The 24,686-nt window shown below is 41.2% G+C and overlaps 3 long non-coding RNA genes across 4 annotated transcripts; 2 read left to right on the top strand and 1 right to left on the bottom strand.

Annotated features, from left to right (window-relative positions):
* Positions 1 to 6,475: 6,475 nt before the first annotated feature.
* On the bottom strand, positions 6,476 to 9,533 carry LOC147755689 (uncharacterized). The gene is made up of 2 exons (XR_015328067.1): positions 9,219 to 9,533; positions 6,476 to 8,228 (listed from the first exon to the last, which is right to left on the bottom strand). It is a non-coding gene; the product is annotated as an uncharacterized LOC147755689 (long non-coding RNA).
* LOC147755688 (uncharacterized) lies at positions 9,379 to 11,163 on the top strand. Its single transcript, XR_015328068.1, has 2 exons — positions 9,379 to 9,799; positions 10,071 to 11,163. It is a non-coding gene; the product is annotated as an uncharacterized LOC147755688 (long non-coding RNA).
* A 6,419-nt stretch (positions 11,164 to 17,582) lies between these two features.
* Positions 17,583 to 22,753, top strand: LOC147755687 (uncharacterized). 2 transcript variants are annotated; one of them, XR_015328835.1, is made up of 2 exons: positions 17,583 to 18,212; positions 21,873 to 22,753. It is a non-coding gene; the product is annotated as an uncharacterized LOC147755687 (long non-coding RNA). The 2 variants fall into 2 exon arrangements; XR_015328834.1 differs by having other exon boundaries at positions 17,583 to 18,253.
* The last annotated feature ends 1,933 nt before the right edge of the window (positions 22,754 to 24,686 follow it).

Below are 24,686 nucleotides of genomic sequence, written 5' to 3'. Positions count from 1 at the left end.
CAGAAAATGTCGTCGAGCTTTATATGAAAAGAATACTGTTTGTTTTTCATTTACTCAGAGATCAACTAACGGGAAATCACATGCGAGAGATTCATTGATTCGACTATGTCAACAAGCTTTAAATTATCAACAAAAATTTCACTTTAGCGGCAAGTTTAACAGTCGGCCACAATCTTACAAAACCGTATAGCTAGAGAATACTAGAATGGAACGCGTTTATAAGACTGAGGGTGACAAGCAGTATGGATTCTAACGTTCCTCATAAGAAGGCTTTGCCTTTATCGGTGGGAGATTCAAGAGCACCTTGTTCCCTCCATTCCCAGTTGTTGTGGGCTCAAAGCGTTAATCTGTTCGTCCGAACATTCGTGTTTACCACTTCAGCGGATATTCTTTGAACCAAAGAAGTGAGAGAAATAGATCTAAACGACCCATTCGTCTCTCTAAGTGCCAAAAAAAGATGCGAAATAGTACTAGTTACACTTCCTCCAGTGTCGACTCCCATCGGAGAATGTCGACGCCTTTATCCAGTGCTATATTCAGTAGTGCTTTCTTCGTGGTACCTGCAACCCCACAAGTGCTTTGGTAGTAAACAGCCTTCCCTTGCCAGTACACCTTTAAATTCGCAATCAAGAAAGACCTTACGCAGAACCCTGTAGGATGGACAGAAGCGCAAGTGCACCAAATTTCGATAGGGTAACAATTTCAGCCTTACGGGCTCTTTTGAAAGTGGCGGTAGGTTGGTGCTAACGCTGGCGACTCCTCTAGTGATTTCAGCATCAGCAAAATTTTACCGATATGAATCATTTGATTGATTAGGCCATCATTCCTTCATCTGAACTACTAAAGCTGATGACATATTTGCTGTAGCGGGTCGACGCATTTTCGCTGAAACAGCTCCGTCAGTATTTTCCGGTTGATCAAAGTTCCAGTTACCAGAGCATTATCTGCTATCGAGTGTGCGCCTAAAGGTATGTCCGACGACAGCTAATTTATTTTATCGTTCGTTATTTTGCCCATAGTCACGGCCTACTTCACAACGCCTACTACACAATGGGTGAGAAATCAAGGCAGAAGTAACGCTTTCTACTGCACAACGCCGCCTTAAATTCTAGTCAACGACCCTCCCGGAGCTTGTATATCTTTGATATACATCTTGTACATTTTTGACAAAGTAGGACATTTGGTTTAAACAAAGCTTGTATTATTGCTAATTGGTCCTTTGTATACGGATAAGAAGTAACAATATACTACAGAAGAAGGAAAGTATCGCTACATAGCAGTAGCAGTACACACCGTACTCATTAACACGAAACGCCATGAACTTGAATCCCGGGAGTAATATGCCCAAACTTTTCTACTAAGAAAGAATGGTGATGTCGTCGTACTCGTTAGATGCAGCTGTTTCCGTAGTCACAAATTGTACGTAAATGACGCGGAGTTCCTCGTATATGCTGATCTGTTAAGATGGTCCGCTTCTGTGTAGACTATATGCGTTCAAATACAGTCTATATTCTGATACGCAGTCATTAAAGACGACCTCAAGGCTGAAGATGCAACCGGGAAAAGAGTACATCCATGGTATATGAACAGTACATAAAATCTCATGTATTATAACAGCTATAAGTAGGTACGTTGATCGTGTGCCCTTTTACAGGTCTCTTTGTCGATTGTTTCCTGAAAGTAACCAGGTAACTGTTGCAAACGTTTTCCCTCTGTAACGCGAAAAATAAGCAGCGCTGGGGGAGTCAAGCGTGTGACTTAATTTTACTATGCACAACAGCCGGAAGCCCAAATTAAAGTCGCTGCGCATATAAGTCTAAACTGTGTTGACAACGTAAATACATGCAGAACTATATTATCAGATCAATAACGGCCATAAACCCTACACGATCTTTGATAATGCGCGGCCGATTGTTGAAAACAAACATTGTAGCCTTCATCCTCACAGAACAACAAACACGTTCTATGAGCCCCATTTAACCTATTTATCCACTAGTTCCCCATCGGCAGAAATCTTTCTTTCGTCCCTTTTCTGTATGCCGCAGCGTCAAAAGCAACCCGTATCTCATTATGTGTACCTTGCGTCAGCGTACAAAAGATGGTAGATGATCATAGCGATAAAGTGTCAATATAGAAGTAAAGAAAACTGGTCGCCGGAGATACAAGTTGTTGTTGGTAAAAGTCCCATATGTGCAATGAACGGCAGTTTCTATCATGCTTCGAAAGTGAATATTCTAGATCACGCGCTGAAAAATATCTATCGACTCACATTGTACGTCATGCCGATACGTATTTTGACGTTACTTCAACCGCTGGCCGAAAAGATCGACGTTAATAATAGCGATTAGCTGAAAACCTCATAGCGGCTGTGTGTGATCATTGATTTAACTGACACATTTTTAAATCATAGTCAATCCTCATGAATATGAATGAATCCGCAATATGAAAAGCGTACGGATAAGGGTCTATAAGGAGTATATCGAAAATGTTTAATTTACTTCCATGGCCCCGTGTGGATAGCGAAAAGCTGTTCGAACATCCAAACAATCGTCTACACGTGGCTTTCCTTAGACTGCCTCCTTGGACGACTAGTAAAATCGCCAACTGCTCAATGGCTGCTTAACGAAACTTACTTCGTTCCTAATACAAATACGGTTAATAGAAGTACGTAGACGTTGGAAGTGACCGTGCGAACTATTAACTATATAGTAAACAATACGCGCCGGTAGGCCAGCCTTGCAATCCCTCAGCCTTTAGTAATACTTAGCCGTAAACAGTAGTTACTCGTAAATATCGCTTGTAATGGTGCGCTCACCTCACGATCATTTCAGTTCTGCAGTATCGCTGCTCTCGAATCTATTCCAAGCGGATGTTCTATGTAATTTCTTGACAGGTCGGTGCTGTTTTGCCTGATCGCACGGCCGTCACAACGGCCGCACAGCGGTGAAGATATTGCCGACGCACTCGAGATCATACGCAATCGTCCATCACAAAAACGACAATACGTGAGACAAAATATATCAATTTCATTGGGATATCACGACGGTAATCCAATTCATATATTATAGTGTATGTCTACAATGGAACAAGCGCCTCAACGTGGGATTTATTTCGATAGCCTTGTCTGTATATATATATATATATGGTCTATTCCATCACATACAAATGCGTTTTTCTTCTTTTTCTCTAAACCTTTCCGTGTTCATGCTTCAAAATAATGGTGTCCTTTCAGTCCACCAATTTGGTGCACCCCTAATTTTAGCAGCCATTGTAAAATATTCTCTACGAAGCAACGATTTTTCACTTCCTCCAGGCATACGTACGTATTTGCGGACGTATGTCGCTGTCAGCATCATCGTTTCGATGGCTTTCTCATCTCAATGGTAAGCTAGAGCTGATCGAACATCATTCACCGATTGTGCTCTTGTGTTGTATCAGGTCTCTGGGTCCTCCGCGCTGAAGTCGACGGAGGAAAACTGTATCTGTCGAACACAATCCCACTTAAGGAAAATGTTCTCGATCCTCAGATATAAATTACCCGTCAATTGGCTACTGGTCAGTCGCCGCTTGAAAATAACACGGGTACTGGTGAAGTCGTTGAACGACTCGAATGCTCGCAGCCTTCGGCTAACGTAATGATTCCAAGCTTGACATTGCACAGTTACTGCTATGGCATAAACATCGGGAGCAAGAAAACAAACAGTCAGTTATTGGGCAAAACAAAGCAAACGTATCCCTGACTGAGACAATATCGATATCATATCGTCGTAATGGTGTTGTCGTTTCGGTCAACACGCTTTTTTTTCTAGTAGAGTAAATTTATCTGGTTCTGGCAGCTGGACTGGCATAAAAAAAAAAAGACAGATCTACATAAACTGACATTATCTCATATTAAAAAGGAAGCCTACATTTCGCTTTTTCCCCAATGCCACAGCTAGGAAGAAGGCTGCCTAAAGGGACACCAGTTAGGGCTGTAGGAAACTACTGAGTAGACGTCCATTGTAGTAGTTTGTTCCAACTGGACCCCGTGTAGGCTAGGCCTTCTGCTGTGCGCTTCGGACTTCCGACAGACAGAAGTTTTCCGCTCGGCCGAGACGTGAACTAAGCGCGCAGTAATTTCTGCCTGCACCTGACCGATTTATAGGTAGAGACATTTTGAATACATTTCAGGTGGCGGGAGACTATGTGTAACTTCTCATCTTCCTCATATGTTTAGAGTTGACGATCGGATTGATCGATATCTGTGTTCCAGGTTCGCGATACTGTAACCATCGGATATAAGCGACGGCTTCCAACGCCGGATTGCCATTGCTATTCACACCTTCCTGTAAATTTTTTTATGTGGACTAGAAGCGGCGGCGGCGGCGGCTAGCAAACAACATACGTCTGCGATAGATCCAGGTGATCTGCTCTACTTCATTATCACATATCTGCACTTGTGTAGCTTTGACGGAAGCCGATTATCATCTGCGCATCATCTCGATCGGCTGATTCATTCTCGAAAAAAGCTAAAGCTTAGCTATAGTTTTTTTGGAAACGTTCCTATTGTGTAGCATACATTCGTTCGACTTGCTACATAGATAAGGTTATATGATTTACGCTAAAAACTAGAACAATATATTATATATCTGATAATTAATGTTGAACCGAACTCTAGTTCTTGTTCTGAATAAACAAAGGTACAATTTAGTTTAGTCAGAAGCGCTCGACTTCTTAGAGATAGCGCTTTCAAGTAGAAGATAACCTTAGCGGCATTTTCTAAAGAATCTCTACAATTTCCTAGCTAATTTGGGATCCTTATTTTTTTGCGCAGGGAAAAAAAACTACGAAGTTTGGTGAAAAAGCCGAAAGTGAACAGTAAACACGGGTAAATATTGGATTTATAGTAATACATTTTATGATTCTGTATGATATTGAAAGCGTCACACGTTACGTATTTTACGTGACATCATTATTGCTAACACTGTAAAGCGTCAGTTAATCGTCGCATCTACAATTCCTGTATGCCATCTTTATGTTTTATATGGTAATCGACCGCATCGACTAAGCGCGTTACGGCTGCTACGGCTGAATCAATTCGTGATTCTCGTTAACTGGACAAAATCTCGATTTAAAACAACGTAAAAAAGAGCCAGTGGTAAAAATGGACGCACGTTTAGCAAGATAAATATTTGACAAGGAAAAATGTAGCCGTGAAAAACGAACAAAAAACACTACGACAAAATCAATACATTTAGATATATCTAACGACCTATACCGCTTTTAAGGGAAAGGGAAGGAGGAAAAGAAAGAGAACTATCGCTGATTGGCTTAATTTGACGCACTGGCACCAATAAACGTAATTATAAATAAATAAGTTGTCACGTTCTACTTTTCTTCTGCTCGAGTTTGCTGTTTACTTCCTGACGGAACTGATACCCGCCAATAATTTTTGTCCAAAATTATGCTGTTCAGAGTACGTAATGGTGCATTCGAGGAACAAAAATTTTGCCATCACCGATAATACGTCCCTTGTTAACAGCTGCCGTTTTTTTTTTCATACCTACTTCATGCTAATTGCAAATCGTTTGCAAGCATCAAAAACCTAGAAATAGAGCTGAAAACGTCGCACTAATTTCGTCGTTATCTAGCTGTTTCTAAGTAAACGGAGATTTTTCATTGTACAAGATGTGCATACGAGCCTCATGCAAGCATTCGAGCACACTCTTTTCCCGTTCGTATTGATTTTTTCGTTAAATAGAAGGCCCTTTAATTCGACAAACAAAGCGATATGACGACAGGCACATATGTGAATTGTTCAAGGATCTACTCTCGCGTTGGCAAAGTTTCAGCGAGTAAATGTTTTTCTCTATCTATCTATCTATCTCATATTTGGCAGGCTACTCTTTTTTTGGCAGGCAGATTACTACGTGGGTACCTTTGAGTATAAGAATTGTTCAATTGTGTTCCCTGTTACGCAAACGAGAAAAGATGGCATCGGCGGACTGAGTACCTACCTACCCACCTACCTACCTGTATGGTTAATCTTTAGATGAGCATCAAACACAGCTGTTATTATTATCACTGTTCACCAACGATTATCAGATCGTGTAGATAAATTTCGCCGGTAACTTATTACGTCAGCGCGGATAGGTGGAACGGGAGCTGCCCACGCACAAGACAATAAGACCCGTTTATGTAACGGAACTGCCGCGGAAGGGTGAATGGATAACGCACGCGTGTGTATTTCAAGTAATGGTGATCCCTTCTCGCTGAGTCTAACCGGCTGATGATACTTGTTACAAGTAGTAGTATTATTGAGTGACGTAGCTCGATTCGTTGGCGCTAATCTCGGAGAACTTCTGAAAACCTTTCGGTGTAAAGACTCGTTATAAGACAAAGAGAGAAGGAACAAGTTCATCAGCTGGCCGGAAAAGTACTGCTTAAAATTATTGGATAAATCACTATTTTGGCAGGCATATAAAGAACAAAACCATTTTAATTCATAAAATATTTATTGCATAGAGCTGAAACTTCTCAGCAGCTTAAATTTCCCAACTAAAAGTCTGTTTGGTCCGTGACACGCTATTTCATGGTATTTTAGATTGATGTACGGCGTGTTTATACGCGTCTTTACGCGTATATATCCATCAGGATAACTGATCGTGTTCGACGAGAAAATGTTTGCACAGTCACCAACCGAAATAGATCACATCTTTTACGTGCCAAAGAACGTGCTGTAAGTAAATTAATTTCTGTAAAGGCTGACCAGCATATAAGGAGGCTCTGAAGTTTCTGCCCACGTGGGCCCCTTCTTGAAGATGTTCGTAAATGTTCATATTGTGTTCAATGCGTGGGACTATTGAGTGGAAGCCTTAAAAAAAAATGCAAAAGGGTAATGTTCAGCTATAGGGCGTGCCTCATTCTGACAACTCCAGTCTCGGTCAACTCGTAAAAATGACGTTGGTTTTATCGGTCTAAAGTAAAACGCAGATATAACAGTTTCACTTTTTTGTTCGAGTTATAACAGTAAGAGATCCTCGCTTTATTGGAGGATTGTCACGTATTAGCATCATCGTCCTGTTCGTTTACCAAAAATGACCATCCAGCATTAACACTAGGAAAAGCTTGGTTTTCACGGGCTCATAGAGTGAGCCGCGTCTGGCAGAACAGAGGATTCCGCTATCGCTACCAGACACTACTGAAATATTATGCCGTTCTTATAGCACAACACAGTTTTATGATGACAGGCATTATGGTAAGCTGTCCGTTTATAATTCTGCTAACATCTCCGCCTTATGGTCAGCCAATCGAACTGAATAGTCATCTATATATATATAGAGTAGTTTGGGATGGGTTCGTTTATCCGAGCGTCTTTGTAATGTACTAGATAAATCGCTAAAATCAATCGAGTGTTAGAGAACGGTTCTAGATATTGAACATGCGTTATTTTGTTGCTATTGTCAAAGACTTCATATGTAAATCTGAAACACTAACTGGGTTGGTAGAGGCAGCGATTCAAGAGGTTAAACGTCACGCTGCGATAATTTGTCAATGCTCCTTTCTTCTGGGCGTGCCCCAGTGTATGTTCGCCGTAGCTGTTCTACCAAAATCAGAGTGGGTGAACTTAAACGTATGCCATTGCACTTAATAAAGCAGACGACTAAAAGAGCGCGTCGAGCTAACTGAACTGGATTCAATAGGATAAACATTCACGACGTACCTAATGTAACCTGATTATACAATAAGGGTCTATACCTACTGTGCGCACATACATTGTAAGAGCTGACCATTTCGCACGCATGCGCGTATCGTGTAGATATGCTATACCAATTTTGAAATGGAAGACCTCCTCAATGTACAAACGTTCACACGACAGGTGTGATTGTGTGAAATAAACACATAACAAATGCTGGTTTACTTCCACTTCAAGGGTAGCTTGGTAGCCGTAAATTGTCTTTGTCTTTTTTGTTGTCATATAGACCCTTTCATTTTAAGTGAGAAAATAAAATCTGTCTTCGAATACGGCTTATGAAACATCCTCTTGAGCTATATGGAAGAGAACTTCGCGTCGATCGCGTCGGCGATATCTTCCTCAGCAGCGCATACGTTACAAGGTGATAACCTCAAGCTGCTAGACGAAGTATGTTTGGTATTGATTTTTTTCAAGCGTGCCTCATCAGAAGTTGACTTTCCAATGTCGAGCTCGGATCACTGTGGCCACTTTGAACTTAGGTCGTGCGGGACTTCTAAAAAAAAAAAAAAAAAGGACGAACCACCAATTACCCTGTGGGTCGACGCGGTGAATACACTCGCTTGGCAAAGCAATACAAAAGGCTATCATTGTATGTATGAGTTAGTTGAAATTCAGCCTTGACCAAGCGTAGTGCAACGTTTTGTATGATCGAGCGGTTATCGAAAACGACAGTGTGTAGCCGATGGTCTTGGTTAATTTTAATGCAAAATACGAAGAAACTCCCTTAGAGGATGAAATGTAAGAGTTCCTTTAGACCGCATTGTTCTATACCAAGTCTGCACAGGGATCTACTGTATTTGTACTATTGTAGGTGTGAGTACAGCGTCGGAAGCTTTGTAGTAATGATAATGAACCTTGCAATTAGAGAGTACCGACGATAACATAGAATCAAGAGATCTATGTTCTAGGTTTTTACATGGTGAGACGTACGTGAGCTTTCGAAAGATTCATCGAACGCATGAGCAAAACCGTTCTCATAATACGATCGATATGTACTACGGGATCGGGTCGCTGGCTTACCAGCGGAAGCTACACAGCCTTGGAACCAGCGCCTTGCCAGCGACGGCTTAGGGCCTAACACTAGCGCTTGAAGGTGAAACTGGACGCTTGAAACCCAAATCTATCCGTATGACTTTTTCTCGTAAAAAAACTCAGCCGCAATTGAGGCGGGCTTTTTGAGCACGGCTTACAGAGGGATTATTCGCGTATGTTCACGTATTACGTCTTCTGTATCAGGCCGGACCTCTGAACGCGCTACCATTACTAGCTGTGCACGCGGTATCTTTTCAGAGCAAAAACTTGGTACGCAAACTATTCTAGAAGGTGCCTATGTCTGAATTAGACAATAGCAAACAGGACCAACATCGCCATCTGCTGATTGTTATGACGAGTTGCAACGAGAGCTTGGGTGAAGTCTAATTGACAGTGGGAGACCTGTTAATAATCATAACTAACCGAAGTTAATAGGACAGATTTCACTTACTTGTGTCTCCTATATGCTACCATCTGGCACGAATTTGTGCACGTTTTCGTTTTGTGCATGAGATGCCGTTGATGCCGATACGTGCATCATATCGTAATCACTTTGACTTCGATGTTCTGACGTGATGTTTTCGTCTTATTAATATGCTAATAAAGTTGTAACTCATCCAAATGGATGCCGCGTATCAGCCAGCCATCCAGCCAGCCAGTCAGCCAGCCGGCCGGCCGGCCAGTCAAATACATTTCGTATAACAGTAGAGCTTTTATAGATACGTCTGTGCTCCCGTTGGAAGTTATTACGTGCGTAACATGTGTTGTTATCGGAATCTGAATTGAACGCATAGTCAGTGCTATGCCGTCTCAATAGGCCTCTTAATCAACCGACGCGTAATGGACGTTCAATATAACCCTTCTTCCTTTTCTTCCGTATTAATCGAAATATTCGTAACGTAATTTTCTGAGTGACAGTCTTTGCCTATACGGATACTCATGCGCCTTTAAACGACGTCGCCAAATAGAAAAAAATACGCTCAGAATTTCAGTCATCAGTATCGTCATAATAATTATTTCGACCGCTCAGCCGTAAGTAATAAAATAAATGTCTCTTATAATGCACGCGTACGACTTATATCGCCGGTACGTCTTGCGCTGATATCATTTGAAAGAATAGTTTGCTGAAACATAGGCTTTATTATATATATATATACACTAATGTACCGCTATTTGTAATTCCGCTGTCAGCACTTTTTTTGCAATCTTCAACGAATACGTCCAGCTAAGCTGGCTGTTCAGCCGTTCATAGTCGTTATGTAATTGGAAATTTTCTCATACAGTACGTCTCGAATTATTACAGGAACGCTCGTTTCGTTCACTTTGAACGGAGTCTGCTTTTGCGGAGTGCCCTCTCCGTAGATAAGGAAACGCAGACGAAGTCCGCGTTTCCTTGTCCACATAGGGGCCGCTCGTTCAGCTTTCCTAAACAGCTTCTATTTGAAGGCTTGCGTTTTTCCTTAAACAGTCAGTGTAGGAGAACTGGGCTAAATATGAAATCCTGCGGAAATATCCTGGCCTAGATCGCCCATTAAGTAACTGCAGTGATTTCGTTATGTGGAAGTTTTTCTTCGATCGTACCGTATGTCGACTCTGTTCTGACGTAACAAACGCCGGCTCTGTTGTGATATCATCGGACACGACCTTGATGAAATCAATTCAACAATCATCATGAATAATGTAGAATGTATTATGAAGCAGCACATTTACATAATTAAACCTATCTGTAGTACATATATATAGATCGAACTACTGCTTACTGCTCGCATGCACCAAACGCATGATGACACACAAATTTAAATGGGATGATCTAATCCGTCCGATAGAAGCATGCAGTAATATCCAGAATCTTTTGCTATTTAAACTCCCGTTTGATCGATTTTTGCGCGCGAGCATTTCTCTTTGCAGAATATGCACCATACGTCTTTTAGGCTTGTCCGTGTTTGAACTTTCGTCAGGGCCCTTGTTTACCTATTTGCGCGTGGCTAGCGCGACTTAATTGCGGCCTGTAACAGTCAAATGTATCTATACCTAGATTCGATGTGAACTTACAATGATTTACACGTTGCCCTTTTGCACAGCACTGTGTCATCATTCTCATATGGATATGAATTTATTTATTTAATTAATTTTTATTAAGAGTAGAGCATTGAGATACGCTGACCCCCGTCGATGTGCCCTGACTCGATATCAGTTATTGTGATCGTGACCGTAGCTACTATGTAGTGCAGTACTTACTAATGATACTAATATACCATTGAAAGCATTCAGCCGTCAGGTAGCCTGAAACGGGTCCTCTTTTTTATTTGTTTCGCTTGTATAGACGTTGATGAAGCAGCAGCATATATATGGTGATGTTAATTAAAACATTAAATAAATAAATAATTAAAATACTAGTTGGTGCCGTTGACGTTTTTCAAATAACTTCTAAGTAAGTTCACTATCTAATATTTATATAACCGGATTCACGAAGTATCTGTTCCTATAAAAACCCCCCCAAAAGAAAATGAATCCAAAGAGGTAACGGTATAATAACCTAATAAAATAAATAATAATATTATAAATTAATAACTATTTCTCTCTATGGAGGTACTATGGAGTTCAACAAAGTTTATTAACAGCAATAGTTGGAACGCATAACACGATAGGTCACTCGCACTACAGCGTCCTTCTACAGGCCCAAGTCACTGAACAATAAAAATCTGAGTTGTCTCACTTTCAATATTCTAGTTCACGTACAGCTTTCTGTCTAAGTGTACATAGTAATTGCACTTACATCTGTAGAGGTTGCTTTCGTTATTACCACAATATATTCTCCAATTTGTCACGAACCAGTCCGCTTGCTTGTTGTTATCGTTTGATTTCTGCCGTTGCACTCGATGGGGCGGGGGGAGGAAGTGCGGGGCTAAAGAGACTATGTATCTGTTTAGCTAAAAACGATCTGGCGAACTTATCTGTGTGTTCCGATAGTTTTTGTTATTGTATTGCTTGTTCTCCTTCGTGGTCAAGTGACACTGACTAGCTGTCCTACAGACATCATCCTTCATCTTGGGTGACAACAGTAAAGGGTCGTAATGCCGATTTCACTATGGGGAGCGACGAAAAAATGCCGACACAATTACGATTAAAGCGATTGTTATTACTGGGGCTGCCGCTGCCGCTACATTGCTGCCATCCTGTGGACGCCGCCATTGTATTTCGCATAAAGAAACGCGACAAGACACCGTCAAAAAAAACACTAGCGCCTGATGTCCGGCATTAACTACTACGCATCGGTATGACTCTGCACCGACACTTTCAACAGGATCCGCGATGTTGTCTTACTAAAATACGGTAGCAGTGACACGTCGACGATGGCCACGACGATTCGCCAGGAATCAAGCTCAACTGGAAGCGAATATCGGCCAGGCAATGGTTTCAGCGTTTTTCTATTTTACCCTATCTTGATTTTCTTTATTACGTCTTAAGTAGCGCCGTGTACAGTGGATAATGTGTGCGTGCATGTATCGACCAGAGCGTTCTTCTTTGTGCCTCGTATTGTAGCTTCAGCTACACTCCTACTACAATACGGTCTAATGATTCCTTGTAAAATTCTACAGAGCCTTCAGAACGCTGGAGGGTCTGCGACATCTGCTAGGGGACACACGGATCACGACTCAGCTAAACCGGACATTGATCGTCCCGCAACGCTCGCTTTTTTACAGTACAGTTAGTGCATCACCGCAATAGCGGTATCATCGACGATAGCGTTAACAAAACAGGACCAATACAAATCCACTTGTTCTCATCGACAGAATAAGACGTTGATTCTTATAGCCGTTTGCAATACGGGAGGGTAAGAGGGAACGAGCGCCGATGAGACAACTAGGCGAACGATTCGAGTAAAATCCTCTTGAAGCGAAATCGGTGGTGGCACCCATGTTAACCGACGCGCCTGGTTTCGGCACAGGGGTAGCGTACAGCCATCGAGCGGGGGTGTGCAGTACGCTATTATTTTCATCATTTTCGAGGCGTCACGTTTGGCATTATCCGACTCCGACGCGTTTGGCTTTAGATCGAATAAATGAAATCCGTCTGATTCGTGGAACGCGGACCAGGCAACGAGAACAACGGATACTTCGTTCCTATCGGATTTGATTACGTTGGCGATGGCGTCAATTTGATCTAGAAGCGAGTTTGAAATTTCTAAATGGATAGGAGTAACAGATGCAAACGGCTTAAGCTTATCTTTAAGGACGACGTAACGATAAAAGGAAACATTAATTATAGATTAAAAGTTTATTCGTTTTACGTCACGTTAGCAAGTATTTGCAAGGCTCACTGAGAAAACGCCTTGCTGAGTATTCACGCAATGGCTCGAACTTAAATCATTAATAAATTTGACGCCCTACACGTTTATGCTTCCGATGTGACCAGATAATAGAGTACTTATGATTCAACGGGTTACACGTGTCTACTAATGTTGCGATATTTCTACTACATTGTCAGTGAATGCCTTATTCAATAAATTATGTGTAGTTGTTTAATGAAAAGCGCGCTTTGATGACTCAGACATAAGATATATTCAACAGATTTAAGCCGGACTTAAGCTGCAGTGCTGTCCCTACACTTTCGGCTTCGATGACGTCCAACGCGACCCCAAAAACGACGATTGTTAACAAACTAAAAACGATTCTGATAGCTATCTAGCTATATTATTTAATACGTATTCATATATTGACAATACAAATAATAGCCGTGGCATGTATACTAGATAGATCCATCGACAGTTGATTTCTACCTTGACGCATATATAATACTCCACGTGAATAGTCAGTACTGCGATGTTTTCAATTTTGCTCTATGATGGCTCTCCTTCAATGCAAATGATGGATTAACTGTCTTTCAAGTATGAAGTTGTCCACCGTTTGAATTCTATTCATCTGGCGGTATAATTTTCAGACAATCGCACACGCTGTTAAGCGAAGCGCTGATTCCTAGCCTGTTAACTTTTTGTCTTCAAATAGAAATAGCTCTTCGTAGCCGTCATAAACAACGATATCCATTACCATGGCGAAGGCAAATATTGATTCAGTTATCACTAGCGAATAAATCTTGCATTGTAATATTATGTCTTAATGACGAGTCGTCGTAACTCACATAAGTTCACTCGTTGCCAACGAGGCCCAATGAATGTATTGCAGAATATTGCAATACGTTGTTAGTTCACTTACAATCAGTGGATGATAATATGTGTTGTTTCCTTTAATTGTGTTCTAGAACATTGTTTAGGTGTACATGAGAATGGCCTTAAAAGTACGTTTAGGGATTTCGTAGAAAAGAGGGCCTGAAGTATTCGCGAACAAGCGCGAACGCGATGTTGGGCGTAATCGAGAAAGGTTTTGTCAGGCATATCTACATAAGCTACCACTAGGTGATACGCAAATGTGATCCATTTACGTGAAGATTTGTAATTATTATTTACGCAGTACTTTTACTAGACCCCTTCGAAAAAGTCACACGGTGTGTATTGTTTTATGGCTAATTTTTGAAATTTCAGAAAGATTCTTCTTTCTTTATGCAAGCGCTTATTATGCCACGCTTGCTGTCCCCGTAGCCTGATTTACTGACGAAACGTCATTTAATTACTCCGGCGGGCTGGATTCTCAACGTGTATCGAAAACAGCGAGAAATCTCTTGTATTGAGCTAAATTCGGAAATGCTAAATTATTACTATTGCTAATAATTTAGGGACCACAAATAAATAGACAGAGATTTATTAAAGACCCAACAACAAAGTATTGGAATACACGGCGATTGTTGTTTCCAACAATTGCCGTCACGGAAAGGACTTCAGCACGTCATTCACATGACGGGCAGTAACTATGATTACTTTTGCATAAACTATGAGATAATCCACCAAGCGCAGATCCCGTAACGTTCCACTCTAGTGCTAAGCCTTAAAATAGAAACTAGGTCCAAATATAGCAAACAACGTTGCGCTTCATTTTCCTTATCATTATGTTCTACTTACCCAGAACTAGATAATCTGCGCAGTTATATATCCGGTTTAATGCAATTACCGATCCTACATTAGACACACCAATTACAATGATGTGTTTGTTTTTGATTTTTTCGGAAGAAACAGTGGGATGGTTAAAGACGACGAGGCCGGCGGCGATTACGGCTGCTGCGGGGACCAGAATTTCCAGAATTTCGGAAGATGAAGGACTTGTCGCCAGCGGCGCTAAACGAGAGAGAATTATTAATATAGCGGACGTCATAATGAGCCATCCTTCCTTGACGGACTTTAGCTTTTACGTTACTACTAACACTACCACAGAAGAAGCAACCCTTCCAAGCGGTGATATGCGCATAATACATAGGCTTATCATACTTTACTTACATCACCGTTTGTCTAAGATGAGTGAGTCGCATCTTGACCTACTCTTACACTACGGGAAACTGTTGCAGCAGAGTTAGGTTTGCAAAAACAGCTGTTTCCTGTATGCCCCAACTGAAGACTTACGGAGGTTTAGGTCTTAATAATAATAGTTTTTCAATATCGCCTTGGAAAAGAGGACCGCACAAGTTTATATAACACACTGGATTGCTCCTGTTGTATATCTGAATTTTTTCGCTAATTTTTGTTCTGCTCAGGTGGGCTGATTGTGGCTGAATTTAGCGATCGAGTATTTCATGCCAAACCGGAACTTTATTCTTCTTAGTTGAAAGGTATGGAACGGCATTCATGACGTTGAAGAAAAGCTTATCTGCGTATATGAAACTCTTCCGTTCTTCATGCGGAAAGAAAAAAGAAATGCCGTTTCGCTCATCCACTTCGTGCTTGTGTGTGTATATATATATATTTCCAGAAAGTGTTGCATCTTGTGTCCCTGAAAATTTTCCCATAGGCGACATGCGTCGGCGGCGCTGTCATATGAGTAGAACTTGGAATTAAACCGTCCCTATGTTGAAAAAGGAAGCGTTTACAATTCCCTTTCAAGGTATAATATTTGCTTGCTTTCGGCACAAGGGCTATTAATTAACAATGTATATGTTCTGCCAACTGAGAAAATACATATTAAAATGGACCTGACGTGTGTAAACAATGTCTCGATTTGGAGATGCGTTCTAGACGCAGAAGACGAGTTACTCGGTCGACTTGCTGTAAGTGGACCGTCAAACCCAATGCGTACCGTTCCATATATATGCCTCTTCATGTAGTAGACATTCGTTGTTCCAATAACAATTTAGGGCTCGATTACTTAGCCAGATTACTAAGATGTTATTTGCTGATTGGTCAGTTACTAATTTATACATGTGCTTTCACAGAGTACGGGCAACATATCAAAAGTCAGTATCGCTAAAAGTAATTATTTTCGACCTATCTTTTTAGTGTAACTGGCTGGGGATTTTTCGTTTAGCTTGTTATGTGTTCAAAAGACCTTGAAGACTGCAATTGTGTATTTATGATACTTCGTAGCAGATAACAAAGTACATATATATATATATATACACATGTGGAGATATATATATATCTCCACATGTGTATTCCTATGTATATTCCAAGAAGCGCAAAAGGTATAAGCACCGCTGAGGTTTATCTAAAGGACCTGACAGACGATATAAACTCCAGTCTCTAAAATAACTGCGAAGTTCGTTATCAAAAATTTTGATTATCATAAATGGCTTTTACTCTAGTTTAATTAATTTCCTAGCTTTTGACATAACCTCTATGGTGGATGTTCTCATAAAACACTCTTCGTAAGCCTTATGGAGAGTGGCAACAACTGGTACTTTAGGGCAACGAAAAAACTATACGTAAGAGCTCGTCCGTAGCGAAGACATTAGACAATACATGTCGGGCCTTGGATTTTGAAGACTTTTTGCCCTAGTATTAGTCTAAAAATTATATGCGCTAGATTCTCTTGTGTCTGACCTGCTTGTGACCTGCAAGCCTGTACATACTTATACCGTTTTACTCACGATGACGATTTAGAAGTTATCCGCCAACCTAAAGAAGGATTCCTTGAAACTAATTTACAAGAGGTTTGGGTTCCGAATGAATTCTACGATCGAAGTGAATGAAGTGAACAATACTATCTTGATTCAGCATCCTTTCACGAATGACCTCCATGACCAGCCAACAAGACAAACTGCCACCGGCGAACGTTTCTGTCTTCAGTTGGCCGACTTTGTGTCTGCCAGCTCATCATGGCTACCTGCAGCCGTTCAATACCTGTTGTCGCGCCCCACAGGAGGGCATCCACCTACTAGATGCTGTGCTCCGACAACTGCAACATCCGTAGCGATTTGATCGGCGTGGACACCGTTTTGTACCAACTGAGACATAGTTCAGGAACTACTAGTGAATTTAAGTTAATAGAGTCGATTGCTTGCCATCGAAAGCAGCAGCGCAGCTCGATAAGAAAAAAATAATTTTCAACGACAAAATGGCGGGACCGTAGGTAGTGAACTCTGGCAATTTGGTGTTTCTCTAAATACGATGTACACACGCCGCAGGTAAGCGTACCTGCGAATGTGTTGAGTGTTCTGGGCAGGATTTCTCTTTTAAACAGCCAATAAGTGGGTTGACTCTTGCAGCGACTGGATCGCGTGTTTGGGTGTCTACAGACCCTACCTGTATGTAGCATGCGTTGGTCCATCGGTCCCAGCTTTTACGACGACACCTGTTTCTGCTGCCGACACAGACGCTGTGAAATGCCGCACTGCCGGTACAAGCATTGTGAATCTTTTATACGTCTAAGTGATGCCAACATCAATGCAGGTGCCATGGCTACAATAATGGTGCTAACCGTCGGAGATTCCGGGGCCGTTGCGCGCTGTCCCTATTGGCGGGCCACTGCTCCGGGGGCGGTGCTTGATTTCCTATCGAACACTTGGCCGCGTCGGCCATGGCTTATGGGCGCATGGATCATGCCGTCGCTACCTCTACTGCTCGATGTGTCTGCTGTACGTTTCTGTTGCAACCTGTCGCTGCTATCGACGTCGATGCTGCCGTTTCTTGTGTAGTCGTTGGAAGTACTTGTATATTTTCCAGACAGCGGCAGCGCGCCAAGCTGCTTTCTAGCGTTGGCAGCCAACCCTCGGCTGATTCTGGACGACGACGACGGCGGCTGTGTATGGTATCATCAAGCAACAGGAACTATGAGTCGCTAGTCAGTACTACGCCTAATGCAACAACAACGAGCGTGTTCAAACGCCGGACACGCGAACTGACGAGAGGACAGAGAACGAGGAAAATCAACGAGTATATGTCAATTTGCGTAAGCGGACACAGAAGACATTAACATTAAAGAGCATATCGCGGATCGGTCGCAAACCAATCGAGGTTCGAGCATAAGAATGGTGGAAACACACATGTGGAAGGTTACCGCACTTTGCGCCCTAAAAGGATCTCACGGCTGATTTCTGTTGAAAAATTATGTTGTCTGTTTCTAAAGTGATTATTGTGCTAAACCTCTGTAAATAAGTATAGTTCAGGTATTGTATTAATTGTGATGTATCTAAGTAGAATCGAGTCAAGAACTCCTCTGGTGCAGTCAGGGCATGTTAGCAGAACGTGACGAACATTATAAAATAGAGTGCGATTTTCGCTGCATATCGAGTGTATTATTGCCTAGGTTCAAGTGTTGGGTCTAAAGGATTCAAACGCGTCGAACAGTTTCGCTAGCTGTATGGCATCGGTTCAGAGATGAACGCGCGCCAGAGTCCTAATAGGCCAAGTGTCATGTGACTCATTACTGTTGCACGGTGGTCCTTGCTGTTTTGTCATAGTGATTTGCTTTTCTGTTTCTTGGATTTTCGTTTCGTGACCTCCGGATACATCTATTCGATATTGCTGCATTTCTATTGCTTTCAGCAGCTGTCGCGGCACACAGTTTCCCTTTATATAAGTCAAATTGATTCAGCTGTGAACGAACGACTTCATCTCTATAGTTTGTTCTTCGTTGACACAACCTCTCCATCCAACGGGTACAATGTAAATGCATTGTAGATGAAAGTCTGTGATAGAAACCACCTTCTGGATCACTGTCAACCAGATTTAAAGTCACCGCGGAAATCCATACTCAATAAATATACATTACATCTGCGGTGCATCTGACACTCAGCTTCGGTGAAGGATTTAAATCTCTATCAGATCTCGCTCAGCTGTTGAGGCCTGATCGATTTATGGTAATTGCAATCGAGCACTGATATTGTCTATGTTTATCGAAACGATTAGTTTGAACCTGACGGCCAAAGGGCAGGGTGAATTTATCTAAATGATTTCCACACTCAGATACACTCATCAATTATTTTACTGCGATGAAGGTTTACGCACCTTATCTTGTACTCGTTGATTAGTTTGCTACAGGTTCAATTAAGTACATGTTTAGCGCACATTTTTCCAGGTGACCACACTTGAAATAAACAACCGAACCACTCACTAAAAATTGTCTCCATATTGAAATGCGATGGCCACGATATTTCTAATCATTCAGAAGTTGGTTACCACAAAGCGATCTATATGAGGGTGAAAAAAGCTTTCAGAATGAGCGGTAGCGGCATAGGCTCAGTAAAGAGGGCTGCATTCTATATATTTCATTCGATAAATAGGGCAAATGTGTATCATTTTGTCTCTCACTGATAGATAGGTATAATCCAGTACCGACACTTGGAGGGTGCTTCTAAGTCACGCTTGAGCTCTAATTTGACTAAAAACAGTACACCCCATAATTTCTCCCAGTCAGAACCCATAATTTATGTATCTGTGCGACGATTATATGACGCGAACGTAACCAGAAACCGCTATTTTTGACGTAGCAAAAAAAAAAATCAACGAAATGCTCTGTCAGAGTTTTTCTTTTTTAACACGGTTGGATTTACCAAGGGTTGTATGTATTTAGACCCAAATAGCGAAAGAGTAAAACAGTTTTCTTAGATGCACCCATATATTTTTTTTTTTCATATATCGATACGAAGGGCAAAAACGAAGCATCGTGCAGTCTAGCCGCCACAAGCGTCACGGACGTTAAACCTATCGTAATTACCTACGTTGTTCGTAGTTGCTTATATGGAGATTTCCTTTATCGTATCGACTCTACTGATAACTTGGCAACTCGAAAATGCATCTAGTAGTAACGATGCTGTGATCTGTCTGCTATCATTTCTGTAGAAGCACAGAGCTAGATAGAGTTTACGAATTAGTAGAGAGAAGTTGAAGTGGGTAGAGGCCGGTGTTCGGATTTCCGAATACCACAGTGACGCGGACATCGCAAATACCGATCTGTGTCTCAATAGAGGAAACATTTCATTCTAGCTGCTGGTTTCTTTGCAGACCGTGAAACGGATGCTTTAGACTAACGGCATAATAGAAGAAAACTAGGTGTTGTCACGCTCTTTGCGTTCCTCAGTTCAACTTCGATCAAAGTAATTGAAGAAACGACCCCACAGTATACCAGTCACTTACGCATCTCATTCTACCTATCGACGTTTGCATGTGTCCGGTTTATCAAAACCTTCAACAGGGAACGCTTACAGCCCAGGATGGCCCAATAGATAAATAATATTAACCTACAATACATACACAGATAAATATTTGGTGACCATTGTAATAGTATAAATATCCACTTTTGCTAAACAACGAACAGCTTTCATATCAAAAGACGAACGATGCTGCTTACAAAGCATAAACTCGGCCAGGCTGTACATTGCTTGATGCTGCGATATTTTTCATCTGAGCTCGGGTCTGAAATTTTGTTCAGGTTTCGTACGCAAAAAACAATTCGCGTTCTTAAACTTTTAGCTGAGCCAAAAGGGGACAGGAGGCTTTATTCGTTTAACTGTATATTTCGGCATGTTCTGCCAATTTTTCGGGCGAGTATGGGTGCTCATAGTTGAATTAGAACGTCGATTCCTTAGGGGCTTTTAAATCTACAATTATCAATTAAAATTCTGTTTATGATTCCTGATGAGAAGCGAAAGGTTGCTGGCACAATTGAAATACTAAGTTTATGTACCTCGTTCTTCTCGCGTGAGTTCTATAATCTTCCTACAGTTACGCCCAAAATTCGATCGAGTTAAAACGTTGTCTGAGCTCTTGACATTTCCATGTTTGACTGTTTGGTTTATTTCAGTCCTTGTTTTAATCGAAAATCAATATGAAGGAATAATTGGTATTTTACGTTCTTTCCATAATGAGTCCATATAAGAGTTTCCATATAAAAGTCATTCATTCCCAAGTCGTAGCGGAGCATATGTCTGGCTGAGAATTCTGTGGTACGGGGAAGTTTTATATATTCTGGCTGCAATTATCTATCGATGTAGTAGTGCCAGGGTGTGCCGTGACTCCAAACAATCAAAATTGTTTAAATGCGTTTTATAGTTTTTCTTCTAGCTGATTGTATATATATATATATATATATATATTTCTACCTAATAATAATTTACGTACGTAGAACTACATGCTATAAAGCATTTGACATGACCGTCGTAGAGATAACGCTTGAGTTATTCCACCATTAGAACACCTAGGTTAAGTCACCTCGTATAATGATAGGATGTTCCTTATGCTCGAATTTTGCCAGCAGCGCCATCTAGATACAGAACCGCATGTTTAAATACATAAAATTATCGTCAAAATCCATTTTGACCATTATGAAAAATTAAATCTCGTATAGTGACAGATTAAATAAATATGCCCTCAAGGCGACTTTCGAGTGATATCTCCTAGCTTCTTCAACGAAGATCGCAGCCCTGTGGCTCTAAAAGGAAGATGATCTTTTTTTTTACTTGAAATTTTGCAAATCGATGTGCGAACAAGGTTGAGCCCAGAAGTACAATGAATAACCTAAACACCCAATAGGCACATCTGATTATCTCTACGCGTAGTTTTAAAGTAAGAAGTTGTTATGCCTTAGCGATATGCTTTGGTCTCTATGAACGGATAAATGTTTCGAACTTTTCACCCAATAATGCCGTTAAGCATTGCCTGAGGTGGCTAGACTATGATAGTATCTATCGTTACTTTTATAAATTGCGGTGGTAGATTTGGCAATTACCCACCTTGTTTAGGTCGCTAGTTTCTAACAACCGCAATAGAATCAATGTTTTGTCGCAGGTGGTTAGGGTGAATCACCAATATTTTCTATCGTGCAACGCTCGTCATCACAAACACACGCTTTTTGAGAACGAATCGTCTTTTTTTTCTGCCCCCGATGATTCCTCACGGCCAATTCCTGCGGACGACCTCCACACTTATCCTCTCCATTTTCGGACGTCTGCGTCATCGTATCAGACAGTCTGCCTGCTTAGGATTCGCTTTATAACGTCACTATTCAGCTCGACTACGTTTCCTTGACTTCGGGTACTCGAGGTAGCGGCCGACCGAGGACATCGACGAATACAAGGCAAATTACGGAACCGAAAAAAACATTCAACAATTATTATAAATTACGTCTACGACTATAATTACTGTGCAATTGGCATCAGGCCTACAAGAAATTGAGGACAGCGACAGAGACGGAAGCAAATAACAGGAATGGAAAATATTGAAACAAGCAGAACGAATCAAAGACACAGGGATCTTCCTGAGGGGTATTCTAAATGCGTTTGGCGCGCATCAATATCTAGTCGCTGCTTGACATAAGACGCTGTTAAAACGCCGCAATACAAAAGGCAAAATCTGTGATAAGCCAATTCCGATCATTATTCATGTACACATGTGCAAATAAAATCAAAATATCTACATAAAATGCTTACAGACGCATACCACAAAATTACGATTGGCTTAACCTATCGTACGCTGTAGTGCAGGCCAGGTGTTTAGTTGGCAGGACACGCAGTTGATAGGGTCCGCTCCCTTGGTAGATAAATTGGGGTATATGTACAGAGTGTCGAACCCACCAATCGGGCGACGCTGCTACGCGACAATAGTCTTTGAATAAATACCCAGTGAAGATGAATCAGGAATGATTTTCTCGACTGCTTGGTGATATTTGATTATTTGAGAGATGATTATAGATTGAGGCTATTTAAAATTTATCAACTACCATGAAATAGAAATATCATGTTATGTCTTGTGAATGCTTAAAGTGTGGGAAGCAAATGAAAGATATTTTCCTTTGAAGTAGACGTCTCATAGAAATAAATGTAGTATAGCTATGCTAAACCTCGTAGTAGCTGGAAATAGAAAAGCTGGCCACTATCACGAAAATCTTTGGTTCATCACTTCCTAGTAGGTGGTATGGTACCGATCAAGTTCTGACTTTCTCGTGCAGCATCTCTTCAATACCTTACATTTCACGTATTCTTATTCTGTTTGATGCTATCGACGGATCAAACGTTTCCTAATTAATAGTAATTATTCGAATCATCGAAAAAACGAAATCTATGGATTCTGCTTGTTTATTATGATTATCATGGTAATCGGGGCAATATGATCGGGCAATTGGCAAAGGACTTCCTCACGCTAATGCGATACTGGATTAGAAATATCATATATGAGATACACGCCAGTAATTAGAAAAAAAAAATGCTGCATATGTACTGGGGGAGCTACATAATAAATTTAATTTGCGCCCCATGCTTTACGGAATGGACTTGATTAGAAAATCTAGAAGTTCCCATTAGGCCATTTAGTAAAATGAAAGGATAATCATTGACTTTGACTGATGAGCTTCTTTAAAGGCGCATTTCGCAAAAATCATTAGGCCTCATTACATTACAGGGGCCGACTTCAGTATCCAATAGAGCCTTGTCAATAACCTTGTAATATTCCTAAACAATTGACCTACAAAAAAATGCCTTCGAAAATCAAGCTTCAAGTGCCATTTTTGGTCGACCATGGCCTTTTTAAAAGTCTTTAATGTCATTGCATCAGAAGATTTTTATGCAAGAGTGAGTTGGTGAAATAACAGCCATCGTCCCACAATACTTAAACCTTTCTATGAAGTACAAAGGATATCTAACTATATCGAAGAGCTCTGAATATTTGTGGTCTCATAATATTTACGTTAAGTTGTTGCAATACCAATAATAACTCAAAAATGAGAACAGGATTAATACTAGATAGCAAAAACAATGTTCTTTATTGGCATAACTATGTTTTCAATTCGACATATAACAAGGTTCTGCAGATATCCGAGAACCGTTACCGAGCTTTCATATCTACATCAGTAGTTAGATTCCTGTATGATAGAAAGGCATGCTCTTTATACCTACATAATGATGCTGTGCAACGTATAAACAACACGGGGCAGTGCGTTGTTTACGATGTCACAACAACTATTTACGACGTAGACATTCTGAACAAGCAAGCCTCCAAGCCAGTGGCCCAAGCAGTCCTCTTTACTGCAGTCAATCTATAGGGAGTGGTCGGAGACCCGCCCAGCTGATGCGATGTCCGGCTTCAAGCAGACCAATTCGGACGATAGGATTAACGGGACTGGTCGATAAAATTCGGCCAGTGACGAAGATCGCTCATATCCCGCCTTCGTCTTTTCTATTATGCTTGCACACTGAGAAGAGATTACCCATACTTTTGTCCTACTATTCCCTAATAATAAGTGGGAGCGGGCCTTCAATCAAGGACGGCCAGTCATTGAGCGGAAACTAGCCTCCCCCAGCAACGACTACATGACCTTAGAGGAGTACAATGAAATAGACGAATGTAAACGTGGTCCGGTTTCAGGAGACACTTCCGACTCTAACAGCTTCTTGAAGCAATGTTGTATGCGGGTCCCTGTGGACGGGATATCTGAAAGTGAGGTTTTGAGTCGAAAATATTTAAAGACTCCATTTTGGCTGTTGTGCTCAGATCATTCTGACGAGTTATCATTTCGGTAACCCATTCGAATAATACAGTATCTAAACTGATCGCCATGCACGTGCGGGTTGCCACACATAAACTCACAATGCGCATAGAACGGTTCAG

Source organism: Varroa destructor, unplaced genomic scaffold (genome assembly GCF_002443255.2).
Source record: "Varroa destructor unplaced genomic scaffold, Vdes_3.0 BEIS01000005.1, whole genome shotgun sequence".
NCBI lineage: Eukaryota > Metazoa > Arthropoda > Arachnida > Mesostigmata > Varroidae > Varroa > Varroa destructor.
This window is presented reverse-complemented; position numbering and strand designations above follow the sequence as displayed.